General features: G+C 49.1%; 1 long non-coding RNA gene across 1 annotated transcript; it reads right to left on the bottom strand.

The window, feature by feature from the left end:
• Positions 1–1,287: 1,287 nt before the first annotated feature.
• LOC107054599 lies at positions 1,288–7,182 on the bottom strand. Its single transcript, XR_003071762.3, has 3 exons — positions 6,941–7,182; positions 6,461–6,583; positions 1,288–3,095 (listed from the first exon to the last, which is right to left on the bottom strand). It is a non-coding gene; the product is annotated as an uncharacterized LOC107054599 (long non-coding RNA).
• Between the last annotated feature and the right edge of the window lie 9,908 nt (positions 7,183–17,090).

Here is a 17,090-nt window from a genome sequence, read left to right as displayed (position 1 = left end):
GTTCCCCAGGGGTCGCTGCTGGGGCCTGTCCTCTTCGAGATCTTTACTGATGACCTGGATGAGGTCGTTGAACGCACCCGCAGTAAGTTTGCAGATGACACCCAGTTGGCTGGAAGTGTCCGTCTGCCTGAGTGTTGCGAGGCCCTACAGAGGGATCTGGACAGGCTGGATAGCTGGGCTGAAGCCAGTGGGATGAGCTTCAGCAAGACCAAATGCCGGGTCCTGCACTTGGGCCACAACAACCCCAAGGCAACGCTCCAGGCTAGGGGCAGAGTGGCTGGAAGGCTGTGTAGAGGAAATGGACCTGGGGGTGTTGATTGACGCGAGACTGAACACGAGCCAGCAGTGTGCCCAGGTGGCCAAGAAGGCCACCGGCATCCTGGCTTGCATCAGAAGTAGTGTTGCCAGCAGGAGCAGGGAAGTAAATGTCCCCCTGTACTCAGCACCGGTGAGGCCGCACCTCGAGTACTGTGTCCAGTTTTGGGCCCCTCACTGCAAGAAAGACATCGAGGCCCTGGAGCGTGTCCAGAGGAGGGCAACAAAGCTGGTGCGGGGTCTGGAGCGCAGGCCTCACGAGGAGCGGCTGAGGGAGCTGGGATTGTTTAGCCTGGAGGAGGCTCAGGGGAGACCTTATTGCTCTCTAGAACTACCTGAAGGGAGCTTGTACCGAGCTGGGGGTCGGCCTCTTCTCTCGGGTGACTAGTGATAGGACTAGAGGGAATGGCTTCAAGCTGCGCCAGGGGAGGTTCAGGCTGGGCGTTAGGAAATACCGCTTCTCTGAAAGGGTGGTCAGGCACTGGAATGGGCTGCCCAGGGAGCTGGTGGAGTCACCGACCCCGGAGGTGTTCGCGGCACGTTTGGACGTTGTGTTGGGGGACGTGGTTTAAGGAGAACTATTGGTGATGGGTGACTGGTTGGACTGGGTGATCCTGTGGGTCTTTTCCAACCTTGGTGGTTCTATGATTCTACGATTCCCTTCTCATTGGGGCAGGCAGAGCACTCCTTGCAGGCTGCGGAGTTGAGCCAGCCCGCCAGGGGTGTGCTGCAGGGGTTCTGAGCCAACGAGTCTCCCCATGGGGAAGCAATTTGCCCTCTGCAGAGAGTATACGATGTGATTGGGAAGCAGCCTTTGAAGAGCAGAAGGAAGCCAAGCCAATCCTTTTTTTTTTTTTTTTTTTTTTCACATGGCACCTACGCAGCTGCAGCCCTGACTGAGGCTGATGTTGCCAGATGCTGGGGTACTTTTCCTTTCATCCCTATCATCCCTAGATGCTTTCTCCAAGCTCTTTGCTTTCTCTCCCTGCTCCTTAGAGTCAGGGAAGAGATCCCCCTTGCAAGCCGTGTGCTTGCGGCCCCTGATTTAAAACAACAGAGTAGGATGTGCTCTATGCAGGACTTGGGTCTTTGAGTTGCTGTGGTCAGACCCCCAGTAATGTTCTCTAATGAATCAGCACCCCAAAGATGAGGAATAAATTAGACATGTGAAAAGAACTTTTCCATAGAATAAACAAGAAGTTTGTTTATTTATTGTTTGTTTCCATAGAATAAACAATCAGAGGCAGAGGCAGAGGCAGAGGCAGAGGCAGAGGCAGAGGCAGAGGCAGAGGCAGAGGCAGAGGCAGAGGAGGAGCCGCGAGGAGGAGGGGAGAAGCCGTTGCCGCGGCGACGCGCGGCTCGGGCGGGCGCTGTGCGGTGGCAGTGACGCACGGCTCTGCGCGCGCCCTGGAGACGCGTGAACGCGCGAGCGTCCTCCGGCCGGCCCCTTCCTCGTCGTCCTCGTCGTCCTCGTCGTCCTCGTCGTCCTCGCAAATGCGGACTCAGAGCAAAGCAGCTCCCTTTGGCACGGGGAGGAGCGCCGCTAACTCGACCACGCTCGCTCCCGTGAGGCGGCTCGCTTGCCGGCGATCTCCGACGGACGGCTCGCTAGGAGGTACGCCGCCCGTTAGAACGCGTGCCGTTGCTACCGGCTTTCTTTCCGCGACGCCGCTAAGCACGCCTGCGTCCAGTCGGCGCGTACTCGCGTACCGCTGGCGGCCTCTTCCCGCGGCGCCGCCCGCGTTGGCGACGCGGTGCCCGATGCCGGAGTGAAGCCAGCGGTTCACTGCTGTGGCGCCGCCTGCCGGAAGGGCCGGAAAGCGCACCCGGAGCCGACCCGCCGCCGCGCTGCCAGGTGGGGAAACGGGGCGGGCGGGAAGCGCTTCGAGCCGAGTAGCCCCGGGCTCTCCCGTCCTCCCGAGTGCCGGCAGTGCCTCCGTCGTGAACGCGATCGGCAGCTTTCGTCGGTGCCCTTTTCCCGTCTGCTTTTCCCGTGGCGGTGGCGGTGAATCGAGAGAGGAAGCGGTCCTGGGGCACGGCTCGGGGCTCTCAGGGCTTCCTTGGAGTTGCTGGGAGCGTCTGCTGTTAGCAGCAGTTGCTGCGGGAACTCTCCCGTGCTTTCAGCACTCGACCTCCGTTGTACTCTTGAGGGCTTCACCCGACGGCTGCGGGCTGCGGGCTGTGGATGCGATGGCAGTGGATGCAAGTGAGCAGTCCCGTGAGAAGCTCCTTGTTTGCCAAGTTCCTGCCGTGAGGCTGTAGGACCGAGGCCCTCTTTAGCGCACCGCTACAGAGCCATAGGAATCTGGGATGCTTCTGCACACGTACGGCTTGCTGTGCTCTGATGTTAGCAATGGAGGCGGGGATTTGGGATTTGGGATTTGGGATTGGGGATTTGGGATATGGGATTTGGGATTTGGCCTTTGGCTTTTGGCCTTTGGCCTTTGGCCGGGGAGGAGATGGATAGCGATGGCTGGAGGTTCTCTTCCCTTCAGGAAAGAAGCTCCTGCTCTGGCTCCGCCAAGGCTTTGCTTCTCTCCTAGAAAGAAGCCATTCCAGACGTTTGGGCTGCTGCTGCGTAATCTCTCCTTGGAATGCTGGGGACATCACACCCGAAATGCTTGGGCGTTTGCTTTGTTGTTCAACAGACGCCTGCAGTTCCCGTTCTGGCAGCGGCTCGGTGCAAGCGCAGGCCCAAGGGAGATGTCAGCTGCGGAGACGTGCCCTTCCTCCACAGCACGGGAAAGCAAGTCGGGGAGAAGAGCTGGAGGCAGCTGAACCTGTAAGTGGAGCGTGTCAGATAATTTGGCCAGTATTGGCAAAGGAGTAACTGACAGCCGAAAGAAAATAAATAGGGGAGGGGCGGGCTGAAAGAAACAAGCAGAACCGCACAAGTTGCCAGAAAACAACTTGGGCTTATACTTCTTTTGACCTAGATATGAGAAAATGGAACGGAGAGACCCTGCGAAGGAGGAGATCCCTGAGAAAAAGCGCAACACCAGCCAGAAGCTCAGCCTCGGATACCTGCACATGGCCGTCAGACAGAAGACGGGCATGAAGACGAGAGCAGGGTCAGACCCTAAAGAACAGCAAGGCCACCTTGGCTATGGAGCAGACAGTGGACCTGAAATTGCAACAAGAAACAGGTACACACACACACTCACACACACACTCAGGGGAGAAACCCCTTCACCAGGGGCTTCTACCCCACGCACGGGGTCCCCTCCTCAGCCGGAGGGCACCCCAGTTCCACCCGCACGCAAGGGGAACCCTTGAAAACTTCAGGGCTAAGCCCCATCTCACCTCCACGCACGGGGTCCTCTCCTCAGCTGGAGGGCACCCCATTTCCACCCGCACGCAAGGGGAACCCTCGAAAACTTCAGGGCTAAGCCCCATCTCACCTCCACGCACGGGGTCCTCTCCTCAGCCGGAGGGCACCCCAGTTTCACCCACATGCAAGGGGAACCCTTGAAAACTTCAGGGCTAAGCCCCATCTCACTTCCACGCACGGGGTCCCCTCCTCAGCCGGAGGGCACCCCAGTTCCACCCGCACGCAAGGGGAACCCTTGAAAACTTCAGGGCTAAGCCCCATCTCACCTCCACGCACGGGGTCCTCTCCTCAGCCGGAGGGCACCCCAGTTTCACCCACATGCAAGGGGAACCCTTGAAAACTTCAGGGCTAAGCCCCATCTCACTGGCACGCACGGGGTCCCCTCCTCAGCCGGAGGGCACCCCAGTTTCACCCACATGCAAGGGGAACCCTTGAAAACTTCAGGGCTAAGCCCCATCTCACTTCCACGCACGGGGTCCCCTCCTCAGCCGGAGGGCACCCCAGTTTGACCCGCACGCAAGGGGAACCCTTGAAAACTTCAGGGCTAAGCCCCATCTCACCTCCACGCACGGGGTCCTCTCCTCAGCCGGAGGGCACCCCAGTTCTACTTGCAAACAAGGGGATCCCTTGAAAACTTCAGGGCTAAGCCCCATCTCACCTCCATGCACGGGGATCCCTCCTCAGCCGGAGGGCACCCCAGTTTGACCCACACGCAAGGGGAACCCTTGAAAACTTCAGGGCTAAGCCCCATCTCACTTCCACGCACAGGGTCCTCTCCTCAGCTGGAGGGCACCCCAGTTTGACCCACATGCAAGGGGAACCCTTGAAAACTTCAGGGCTAAGCCCCATCTTACATGCACGCACGGGGTCCTCTCCTCAGCCGGAGGGCACCCCAGTTTGACCCACACGCAAGGGGAACCCTTGAAAACTTCAGGGCTAAGCCCCATCTCACCTCCACGCACGGGGTCCTCTCCTCAGCTGGAGGGCACCCCAGTTTGACCCACATGCAAGGGGAACCCTTGAAAACTTCAGGGCTAAGCCCCATCTTACATGCACGCACGGGGTCCTCTCCTCAGCCGGAGGGCACCCCAGTTTGACCCACATGCAAGGGGAACCCTTGAAAACTTCAGGGCTAAGCCCCATCTCACCTCCACGCACGGGGTCCTCTCCTCAGCTGGAGGGCACCCCAGTTCTACTTGCAAACAAGGGGAACCCTTGAAAACTTCAGGGCTAAGCCCCATCTTACATGCACGCACGGGGTCCTCTCCTCAGCCGGAGGGCACCCCAGTTTGACCCACATGCAAGGGGAACCCTTGAAAACTTCAGGGCTAAGCCCCATCTCACCTCCATGCACGGGGATCCCTCCTCAGCCGGAGGGCACCCCAGTTTGACCCACATGCAAGGGGAACCCTTGAAAACTTCAGGGCTAAGCCCCATCTCACCTCCACGCACGGGGTCCTCTCCTCAGCCGGAGGGCACCCCAGTTTGACCCACACGCAAGGGGAACCCTTGAAAACTTCAGGGCTAAGCCCCATCTCACCTCCACGCACGGGGTCCTCTCCTCAGCCGGAGGGCACCCCAGTTTGACCCACATGCAAGGGGAACCCTTGAAAACTTCAGGGCTAAGCCCCATCTCACCTCCACGCACGGGGTCCCCTCCTCAGCTGGAGGGCACCCCATTTCCACCCGCACGCAAGGGGAACCCTTGAAAACTTCAGGGCTAAGCCCCATCTTACATGCACGCACGGGGTCCTCTCCTCAGCCGGAGGGCACCCCAGTTTGACCCACATGCAAGGGGAACCCTTGAAAACTTCAGGGCTAAGCCCCATCTCACTTCCACGCACAGGGTCCTCTCCTCAGCTGGAGGGCACCCCATTTTGACCCACATGCAAGGGGAACCCTTGAAAACTTCAGGGCTAAGCCCCATCTTACATGCACGCACGGGGTCCTCTCCTCAGTTGGAGGGCACCCCATTTCCACCCACATGCAAGGGGAACCCTTGAAAACTTCAGGGCTAAGCCCCATCTCACCTCCACGCACGGGGTCCTCTCCTCAGCCGGAGGGCACCCCAGTTCTACTTGCAAACAAGGGGAACCCTTGAAAACTTCAGGGCTAAGCCCCATCTTACATGCACGCACGGGGTCCTCTCCTCAGCCGGAGGGCACCCCAGTTTGACCCACATGCAAGGGGAACCCTTGAAAACTTCAGGGCTAAGCCCCATCTCACCTCCACGCACGGGGTCCCCTCCTCAGCCGGAGGGCACCCCAGTTTGACCCGCACGCAAGGGGAACCCTTGAAAACTTCAGGGCTAAGCCCCATCTCACCTCCACGCACGGGGTCCCCTCCTCAGCCGGAGGGCACCCCATTTCCACCCACATGCAAGGGGAACCCTTGAAAACTTCAGGGCTAAGCCCCATCTCACCTCCACGCACGGGGTCCTCTCCTCAGCCGGAGGGCACCCCAGTTCCACCCACATGCAAGGGGAACCCTTGAAAACTTCAGGGCTAAGCCCCATCTCACCTCCACGCACGGGGTCCCCTCCTCAGCCGGAGGGCACCCCAGTTTGACCCGCACGCAAGGGGAACCCTTGAAAACTTCAGGGCTAAGCCCCATCTCACCTCCACGCACGGGGTCCCCTCCTCAGCCGGAGGGCACCCCATTTCCACCCACATGCAAGGGGAACCCTTGAAAACTTCAGGGCTAAGCCCCATCTCACCTCCACGCACGGGGTCCTCTCCTCAGCCGGAGGGCACCCCAGTTCTACTTGCAAACAAGGGGAACCCTTGAAAACTTCAGGGCTAAGCCCCATCTCACCTCCACGCACGGGGTCCCCTCCTCAGGCGGAGGGCACCCCTCTCCCCACGTCCTTTCTTTTTTCCTCTGCAGGCTGCTCTTCATTAACATCCGTCGTTGCCGTCATCCTCCCTACGGCTTCTCCTGTAAGAAGATGTGGAAGAAGAGAAACTGAGCACAAACCTGCCACCATATGTGCAAAAACCCCTGCAGAATAAAAAGTCCTGCTCAGCAGAGATGTCCCGCTCCTCTTTGCACCCCGGGAAGCAGGCTGGAGGGGATTGGGCTCTGGGTGTTGCACCCCACCTGAGCGAGAACGTATGTCGTTCCCAAGGGCAGCCCCCAGCCCTGCAGCACCACCCTGGGAAGCCTCAGCTTCAGCCAGGAGCTGGGGGACACACAGGGGCTCAAGTGCTGAGCGGGGCCCAGGGGAAGCGTGAAGTGGGTTGGGAGCACTGCGGGGTTGCACCACCTGCCGGGGAGCACCGACACTGCGCTTACCGGAACGGAGAGCTTCACGCTGTTGGGCAGCTTCTGGCGTTTCTTGCTCACAACCTCCAGCAGAAGCCAGCTGCATCGCTGCACCTTCACTGCCGGTGGAGGAGGGCAGGCAAGGTGCAGCTGCCCCCAGGATGCCGTGTCCCCAGGCACCCCTACCCCCGCGGGAGCAGGGAGGTGCCCCACAGCAGGAAGCAGCACCGGGACCCCAAGTCCTGTTAGGAAGGAAGTGCTGCTGCGCCACCAGCCCCGCACCACTGCTCCCCCTACCTGTCCGTTCCCATTACAGCCGCTCCGTCCTCCTGGAGAGCAGTAGGCGAGTGTCTTCAGCGCTGCGAGACCAGAACAAAGCTGCAGGGTGGAGGTGGGGGCGGGGTTGGGAACCTGGCACCGGGCACCCCGTCACCCCGCACACAGGAGGAGGGGTGCGGGAAGTGCTTTTGTCGTCTATCTAGCACCCAGCCTCAGCCACAAACGCTGGAGATGCAAGGACAGGGCTCACATCCTGCCAAGACGGGAGCAGTTTTGCTGCGCTCCAGTCCTCACTGCAGCCCCAGAGCTGCGGGAATAAGAACTCCATGAGTCACCTGCAGAGGGATGCTGGACTGGCAGCCCCTGCAGCAAGGTGTAAGTGGACAGGCAGCCTCCCCATTCACCGATCACCAATGGTTCTCTCTAAACCATGCCCCTCAACTCAACGTCCAAACTTTCTTTGAACACCTCCAAGTTCAGTGACTCCACCAGCTCCCTGGGCAGCCCATTCCAGTGCCTGACCACCCTTTCAGAGAAGCGGTATTTCCTAACGTCCAGCCTGAACCTCCCCTGGCGCAGCTTGAAGCCATTCCCTCTAGTCCTATCACTAGTCACCCGAGAGAAGAGGCCGACCTCCAGCTCGGTACAAGCTCCCTTCAGGTAGTTCTAGAGAGCAATAAGGTCTCCCCTGAGCCTTCTCCAGGCTAAACAATCCCAGCTCCCTCAGCCGCTCCTCGTGAGGCCTGCACTCCAGACCCCACACCAGCTTTGTTGCCCTTCTCTGAACACGCTCCAGGGCCTCGATGTCTTTCTTGCAGTCTTGATGTCTTTCTTTATATCCAATCTAAATCTAAATCTCTCTTAGGTGGACACCATTTCCCCTTCTGGACATTGATCCACTGACCGCTATCCTCTGGGCATGATCTTGCATGCAGTTCTTCATCCAGTGAATGGTCTGTCCTTCACATCCATATCTTTCCAACTGGGAGAGAATCAGAGAATATCCCAAGCTGGAAGGGACCCACGAGGATCACTGAGTCCAAGTCCTGGTTCTACATATGACCTCCAAAAAAAAAAAAAAAAAAAAAAAAGGAGAAGGTTGTTGTGGGAGGCCTTGTCTTTTCCCTTGTCCACTGTGGCAGTCACTCCATTGTAGAAGGTCACTAGGTTTATCAAGCAGGGCTTCTCCTTGGTGAAGCACTGCTGGTTGTCTCATGTCACCTCCCTGTCTTTCATGTTCCTTAGCATAGCTTCCAGGATGATCTGTTCCATAGTCATTTTCTTAGGCAATCAACACAAAAAAAGAACAACCGAGGAGAAGGCAGGGTAAAGAGCAAGCTACCTGGAAGGCACCAGTCCTCGTTAGAGCAGGCAGTGCAATGGGGATGGAGCCAGGAACAGCAGTGTAAGACCCCCATACGTATGAATGCAGCTCCTAGGGAGCATGAGCCACCAGGAGCGCGGAAAACAGGATGAGCAAACATGGTGAGGTGTGTCAGTAGGGCATGGCGTAGCAGTTTGTGCAGCAGTTCACACACAGGGAGGACCTGCTGGGAGGGCACGAGGTGGACTGCTTTCTTCTCATCTGGGAACACGAGGATGCAGCATTCTACTGAAACAAACATTGTGACCACCCACTGAAGCAGGAGCCCAAATGAAGGGGCCACAACTTTTCTGGGCTGAAGCACGTACGCAGATGGACCTCCCAGAGAGCAACAGAACTGTCCAGACCTTCTATTGCTGGGAAGGCCAGAATCCAGAAGTCTCCAAAGGGCCTGAGGGGTGTGATGGGTGCAAATGTGCCCTGCTTGACAGACTGTCTGAGTAGGTGGCCAGGCTGTGAGAGGAAGTCACCAGGCTGAGCAGTATCTAGCAATTGGAGAGAGACTGTGCAGTGGCACAGGCAGACAACTGTTGCTCTTAGATGTCTATTATGGCTTGGTTCCAGCTGATGCTCCAGAGGGAGGAGTGAGAATCTGGTTTGGCTCATAAATGAGATATAACCTCAACCTGTCTGTACCTTGGGAAATCTGTTACCAAGGATCATCTCAGAGCAGGAGAAATAGCAATATTTTCAGGTCTCAAGCTCAGTTTTCTCATGATTACAAAATATTCCTTTACCTTACAAAGTTTATAAGTTTCCGAAAGAGTGAAAATAAGGGTATCTATGAAATGGGCTACCGATGAAAGGGCTAGTGTGGCAGCTGGCTTATTGTTCTTGGTTCTGAACAACTACATATGGACCCCAAGTCAACTCCTTTAACCACAGGGAGTGGGAAGTTAATCAAAATCCGAATCTGGAGGAAGCTGATTTTAATACATTTTCTTTGTAATAGAATACAAAATCTGAGATGCTGGCATTCCAAAGAGGAATCTCTGAAATCCGTTTCTTCAACACAATTACTCACTGCCTCTTTTAAAGCCCTGTGCATCAGTCTGCTCATCTCCACCTAAACCAGCAGAACAATTTCAATAAGGGAACAAGGGAAACAGTGAAGGCAGGGAAACTTCTACTGCAGGAAAAATAATTTTTGCACTTTAAAAGGATCCCCATTATACATTCGTGTCCTCGGTGGATGAAGAGAAATACATACTTGTGGCCCCTTATGTTAAAAGCAATATGCTGTTGTTGAAGACTTTGAGCTAACTAAAAATGGCAACCATGGAACTGACATATCAAAATTACACTGTCCAACGATTGTTATTTTTGAGAAGCGAAATTTTTATATCACATGAGTTTTTAAAACACATTTGTGTTTGTGTTAGATTAGCTAAACCGATAGTGAATGACAGTAGTTGTACTGTCCCTGCACTCTTCTTGACCTCATCTTCTCTCCTTTTCGTCGTGTCCCCCTGTGGATTCTCCCAGTTCCCATTTTTTTTTTTTGTGTAAAAAAGAAAAAAGATGGGTTATTAGTTTTGAATGCCTTTGCTAGTCATTGGAAGTATTGATAACAAATATAATGTCAGTAAAGAAATGGCTTCTCTGGTGGCATTGAAAGACACAACTGAATCTCGTGATTTGTGTGAAGCAGTAAAAAAACACGTAAAAGCAGTTTTTTTCAACCTTTGTCATCTTATCTGGTATAGCTACTGATGGTGCCCCAGCGGTGGTTGGTAAAAAAGAGGGACTTATAAAATTAATGGAAGATGATGCAATTGCCACCAGCTGCTCATGTTTGATGAAATATCACTGCATTGTACATCAAGAAAATTTACGTGTGAAAGCTTTATAAATGAATAATGTCGTGCAAATTATGATCAACTTTGTGAATTTCATAAAGTTTAAGGCATTGAATCATCACCAGTTCCAGGAGTTCCTTAGAAGTATGGATGCTGATCACGGGAACTCTCACTTTTTTGAAGAAAAGTGGCTAAGTAGAATACAAAAAGATTTTATGATTTGCAAAGTGATATTAAGTCCTTTGTGGAATCAAAAGGAAAATTTGTGCCACAACATGAAGACTAAAAATGGCTCACAGATTTAACATTTTGGGTGGCTTTAGCTGCTCACTTAAATGAGTTAGACGTGTCTTGAAGGTGAAAATCAGCTCATCTGTGCTATGTTTCAATTCAGAACAGTGTTTGAATTGAAACTTAAATTATGGCAAACTCACGTTATTGCAAATAATTTCATACATTTTGATGAGCTGGATAAACTCAGTCCTATGAACAGCAAAAAAAGCCTCAGCAAAATATATGCAGCCATACTTTCTGTTTTGATAAAGGAATTTGAGAATAGGTTTCAAGATTTAAAAAAAAATTAAAAAAAATCATACATTATTTTGTGTATTTGTGACTCCATTTTCAGTTAACATAAGTACATTACCTGCACATTTTCAAATGGAATGTGAATTTCAGATGGAACGTGAATGTGAATTTCAAATAGAGATGCAATCAGTCGTTCAACTCAAAAAAAAATTTGTCATATCTCTTTGCTACACTTCAATAAAACCTATCCAAATAGAGGAAAATATCGCTCGCTTTGTAGTTGTGCCTTCCTGTCAACTCTTTTTGGCACTACATACGTTTGTGAACAATTATTGTCAAGAATGAAGCACAGTAAGAGTAACATTTCACTAAAAATCTCTGACAAATACCTTGAGAACTCACTCAGAACTGCAGCTGTTCCATTGAACCAGACACTGATGCATTAGTATGACAAAAGCAGGGTGAAATATCCCACTAGCTTTATGTTTTTGTTTTGGTCTCTGTTTTTAAAGAAAATACATTTAAAGAAACCAAGTTTTGTTGCTTACAAATTCTAACCAGGTAATATATTTTATTTGTGGCCCAAGACAATTTCTGTTTGCTCAATACTGCCCAGGCGAGCCAAAGTGCTGGATGCCCATATATTAAAAAAAGTGTGATCACAAATCTGCTTCTGAACTCAGCCACCCAAATTAAAGGGCAGCCAAAAAGTTTAAAATATATATATTTTAATTATTTTCTTCAAGGCTGAATGCAAGGCAATTTGGAATCAAATGCTGTCTTTCCAAAAGAGGGTGCTAATAAAACCAATGTTCTAATAAATAAATAAATAAATAAATAAATAAGAGTTATAGAGAAGTGGATGTCTTCAGTAGTAGCAGGAATATACAGCAATAGAGGGTAGAAATGAGGTAAAGAGCAGGAAAGTGAGAGAGGAACATATGCTTGGTAGTAGCTCAGATATATTTGTATATCTATGCTATTTCATTTGTGTCTGTGAATACAAGGAAATCCTTTTCCCTAGCTTACTAGCTGTAAATGCTAGATCTTTTTTTGTTGTTCTGACATCTTTTTTACCAGCTGTGACAGATGAAGAAACATATGCCAATCTTAAATTCAAAACCCGCCATGAACTGGATAATATCACAGAGTCTGAAGTTACTAAGGAAAAGGTATGGTAACTGTTAAGCTGTTATGATTTATTCTTGCTAAAGTAGATGAGGCAGGAAACACTTTTAGCTACCTGCCCAATAGGCCTTTGTTAGACTTGTTACTCTCAGTTAGGTATTTCTTTTTTGTTGTTGCTGCTGTCATTTCTGCCTGAACTTTTCAGTTTGGAAGGTATACCTCCAAGCCTTCCAAATAAAATTCCATTTTATTAGTACATGGAAAAGCGTATTACCAAGAGGTAGTGCTAAGTTCCACAGTTAGCTCTAATTGTTTAAATCTCAGAATAGTAAAACTAGTTTTTAAAATTTATCAGTTGCACTTTATCTCTTCATGTGCTTACGTTCAAGTTTAGAAACCAGTCATCTTTAATTGACTTTATTGCTCTTCTTAAGTTCTAGCCTGAATTAATGCACCGATATTTGAAATTGAGATATTTGTTGAAGATCTCCAGTTACTGAGACTTGCTTCATTGGTGTTAAACTGTGTACAAGTATCTGTGAAGCTGTGGTCTTGATTTGAGTGGTGCAGCTACTAGGAATAAACGACACACAGAGTGCTGGCTGTTCTTGGAGTCAGGATTCGGAGCAGAGTTTTACAGACAAGTGGACAAAATGTTTATGGTTCACAAGGAGTGAGGAACGCAAAACTCCTTGCTGTGTAAAATAGCAGTGTTGCCTAAAGTACAGTTTTGAACATTACCAAAGTATAATTCAGTGTCTGAAAAAAATAAGAATGAAAAAGCTCTTAACTGCCTTTGTGTTAGTCTTCGTTCTTTGTAATATCTGATGACAACAGCACTATCCCCATATGTCCCGGAATGTCTTCCTACTATGTACCAGAGTGGAAAACACATGTTTTGTGATGAAAAAGACCTAAAGTGAGAGGATGCAACAAAATCTGTGCAATATTTAATGAATATCAAATTCAAGAAAGAGAAGTGACACAAATGACAGTACATTGATTCTGGAGCCACGAGAGTACTGCAGAGGAAGGAGGGCCTAGCCCAAGTTCCATGTGCCTGTGCTAAATAAAGCAGAAATAGGGTGAGGTTGCAAAGTACTATAAACAGAACCTTTACCTGAAGAAACTCTTCACGCAATACTTAAAATAAAATAGTTGGACCTAAAACTGCTCTTTAGTTTTCATTCATACTGCTCTCTAGCAATTACATAGCTTGCTCTGAAAATAATGCTTCCTATTTATTTCCACAGAAACAACAACAAAGAGCATGATAACACTGATAGTGCAAATTCACAGCTACAAAATGCTATTTTTCAACATAATCACCACCATTAGCTATGAATTTTCACCAGAGATGAACCAGAGCCTGCATGTCATGCTCATAAAAATCTGCACCAGTGGATGTGACCCACTGTTTCACAGCTGTTCTGATATCATCGTTGCTAGGAAAATGTTGCCCATGCAGTCCAAACAGATGGAGGTTAGAAGGCACTAAGTCCAGACAAAATGGTGGAGAGGGTAGGGCAGTCCAGCCAAGACTGGCAATGTGCAGCACAGTCTTCAAACTGGTATATGGTCTGGCATTATCATGCTGCAAGACAAAGACCGTCTTCTTCTCTGGCCTGACTCTGGAAGTTCAACACTTCAGCTTATTCAGCATCATGATGTAGCACTTGAGTTGGAACATGAGTTGACGGTTTCTCAGGGTTCTGGGAAATGAAGAAGGACCACTCCTTTCCTATTCCAGAAGACAGTTCACATCACCTTACTGGGTGAGGGTTGCTTCTCGAGCATTTTCTTTGATGGGAAATTCATATGTCACCACTCTATGGACAGCTGATTTGACTCCGACTCATAGCAGTGACACCACATCTCATTATCAGTAAAGATGCGATCCAGGAAACTGTCACCTTCAGCCTCCTATTGGTTTAATAGGTCCTGACTGTCTTGCATTTTGTGTTTTTTTTCTGTTCCTGTGTGAGCATTTGTGGGAACCACGTGGTGCAAATTTTGCAATATTCCAATATTGCCGCCATTGTTTCCAGTGTATTGACGCCGATATTCAGCTTCATACACAGTACCCTGTTCGTAATCCAGAAATCCACATGGATTAGCTGATTGGGATGCTTTTCATTTCATGTGACTGTTGTGCATGGACATCCAGAACATCGCTTATCTTTCGTGTTGTTGTTGCCACTGCTGAAACGTGCCACTCACTGCCTCACTGTGCTAAAATCCACTTTTTTGGTCTCCATAAGCATTCTGCAAGCATCGGTGAATGTCAGTGGATGCAATTCTTTTCCACATGGAGAAATTCGGTGACACACTTTTGCTTCATACACACTTTTCTATGCCAGACACCATTTTGTCAGACTGCCTCTTCACTCCATCTCTCACAGGACAACAAAATTTAACAGAATCTTCATGAGATGGTTCAACCTCTGCTGCTATACCACCAGCATCTGCCTCTGACACTGTGGGCCAACATAGGCCCACATAGGTGGCATTACTTCTGGAGCAGCCCTTGTACTTTGTATATGAAATCTTACTGTCACACTATAAAATCTTTCTCCTTATCTAAAACTTTCAGGGAATATGGATTATAATGCTTTCAGTCTTCAGCTTGTGCTTGTAACTTTGTAGTCTTTGGCCAGTATAGAAGGGAGATGTTTTTTTCCTTTGTCAACTGTCTGAGATTTTCTTCTTTTATGCAATACCAAGAGTCTATAGCCCTTCCCTAAGCTGAGGTTGCATTTTATGATGAAATGCGGGTGCAGGCAGAGTGGAAGATATATTATATGTTTAGCAAGGCTTTTGTCAGTGTGTCTTACTGCACTGTCATTTTAAAACTGAGGAAGTATGGATTAGGTGGGTTGAAAACTGACTGAGCTATTAGGCTTGAAGGGGAATAACTGCAGATCTATGTTTCTTTGATGTCCTAAGCAGGGTCCCTCAGGGATTGATACTGAGCCTATATTATTCAATATCTTCATCAACAACATGAGAAACAGCACTGAGTTTGTTCTCGGAAAATTTATGATCATACTAGTACAGTAGTAGTAGCTTATGCTAACAAGTAGTAGAGCTTTAATACACAGGAACCTTGAGAAAGTTGAGGACTGTGTAAGCAGAAATCCCATCAAATTCCACATGAATTGAAAAGCATGAAGTAATACACTGGCACTGGACTAATTTCAGATATAAGTCCCCAGTCTGTACTGGGAGCAGGATAGCTCCAGAGAGCTCTACTGGAAAGGTTATGATGAATGAGGTTCTTAAATATGTGTATTAAAATACACTTTCATTGCAAGCTGCTTGCTGGTCTTACATGAACAAGATCATGGCCAGCATGTTGAAGGAAGTTTTTTTCAGTGCAGCATGAGTGAGTCCACACAGAGAGTATTGTCCCAAAGTTGAAGATAACATCTGTTACTTGATCTTCATTCAGCTGTTATTGTTCCTCATCTCAAGTTTCTACAGTGTGAGGTTTTGTATTAAGTTCTGCCTGGGCTTACTTTACCACAGAAGTTGACCACTGGTTGTCAGTGGGACAGGCAATTGAATTTACCAGATTACCACAGAATTATATTGCACATCGAAAATTACAACAGTACAGTGCATATTTGTTTTCAGCTTTCAGCAGTCAGGTTTCCAGACTTTGCAAAATCTCGGTTGCACAGTTTATGGCCTTCTAAAAAGGCCAAGGCTGTTCACTTTCTTCACTGAGTTGTTATGGTCTCTCACTCTCTTATCTTAGCACCTTTTACTATGTACAAAGAGACTCTGTATCAAGAATATATGAACACGAAGTAGAAAACAACAATTTATTGATTAACACACCCTGAAGGTGTCTGGAATGTAATAAGGATAATGTGTGTTCGCCATTCCCTTAATAATACACCCTCAGTTCGTGACTGAATTATTCCCAGGGCATCCCATTTCATCCCACTCTTGGCAGCCAGTTGTCTTGATTTTGTTTCATACTGTGCCTGGCATTGCTGATGGGCCTGGTGACTCTGGCAATTTCATGTAAGTGCCACTGCATTTCTGTTTGCTGGGGGGCTCAAGCTACCAAAAGACATCAGGTTGATATCTCCTTCAGGTGCAATTTCTGGTATAGCTGAGAACAAACAAACCAAGGCAACAACAGGTCTGCCTTCCCAGATATATTTATTTCCACAGCATCTTTTCTTAATTCAAGATGTGATGAGGCTGGAAATGAGCAATGAGGAGAGGAACTGCAAAGAGGTAGAGTAGGAGGTTCACTGCTTTCTGTGGCTGCCATTGTCTGGTCTCCTAAAAGACTGTGTTCACACTCCTACTGTACTAACTGATGATTGACTGAATTCTCCTTTGATAAGTTTGAGTAATGCTGGATTGGAAGGGAAGGGAAAAGCTCTGTGTCACAGTAAAAAGTCTATATCCATTATTTCCCATCCTTAACAATTCCACTGTGTGAGACAGACCTAAGTTCATATTTTTAGGGCAAAAGCACAGCCTAGAAACCAATACAATATTTAGAAATATATTCTAAAAAGCAACACTTTTATTTTGTTTTTCACTCATAGACACATGCAAAATAGAAATATTCTATGCTAACAGCCACAGCTGTAAAAATACAGTATACAAATATTCTCCATCTCAGGAGCTTTTGCAAGCAATGGTTCAGGGAGGAATAACATTTCTCTCATATGATTTATTTATCCCTGATGATCTGCTAAGCCTTTTCCTACTTCTGTTCCTCCTTTCCTGAAGAACAGCACAGGAAGATTTCTTACTGTGAATTTCGGTCTCCCTGGGTTCCAAGGACTACAGGACACAGATTAGAGACCGCCATATGACAAAGAATGATCTGCATGCAAATTTCTAAACAGTGATGCAAGTAATTGGAAGTCAGCTGTGTTTTGAAGGGGAAGGGGAAAAAGTCTTCAAAATAATGGTGAATTATTATGTGTTTATGAGGGCTCACCTTTCAAGTGTTTGTGAAATTGGTTTGCCAAAGCTCAGTTACTGAAGTAGCATTTGACAACAAATGCTTGTTCTCTTCAGAAGTTACACA

The sequence above is a fragment of the Gallus gallus genome, chromosome 1 (assembly GCF_016699485.2).
Source record: "Gallus gallus isolate bGalGal1 chromosome 1, bGalGal1.mat.broiler.GRCg7b, whole genome shotgun sequence".
Lineage (NCBI taxonomy): Eukaryota > Metazoa > Chordata > Aves > Galliformes > Phasianidae > Gallus > Gallus gallus.
Note: the sequence above shows the minus strand (reverse complement) of the source record. Positions and strands in the feature narration are given on the sequence as shown.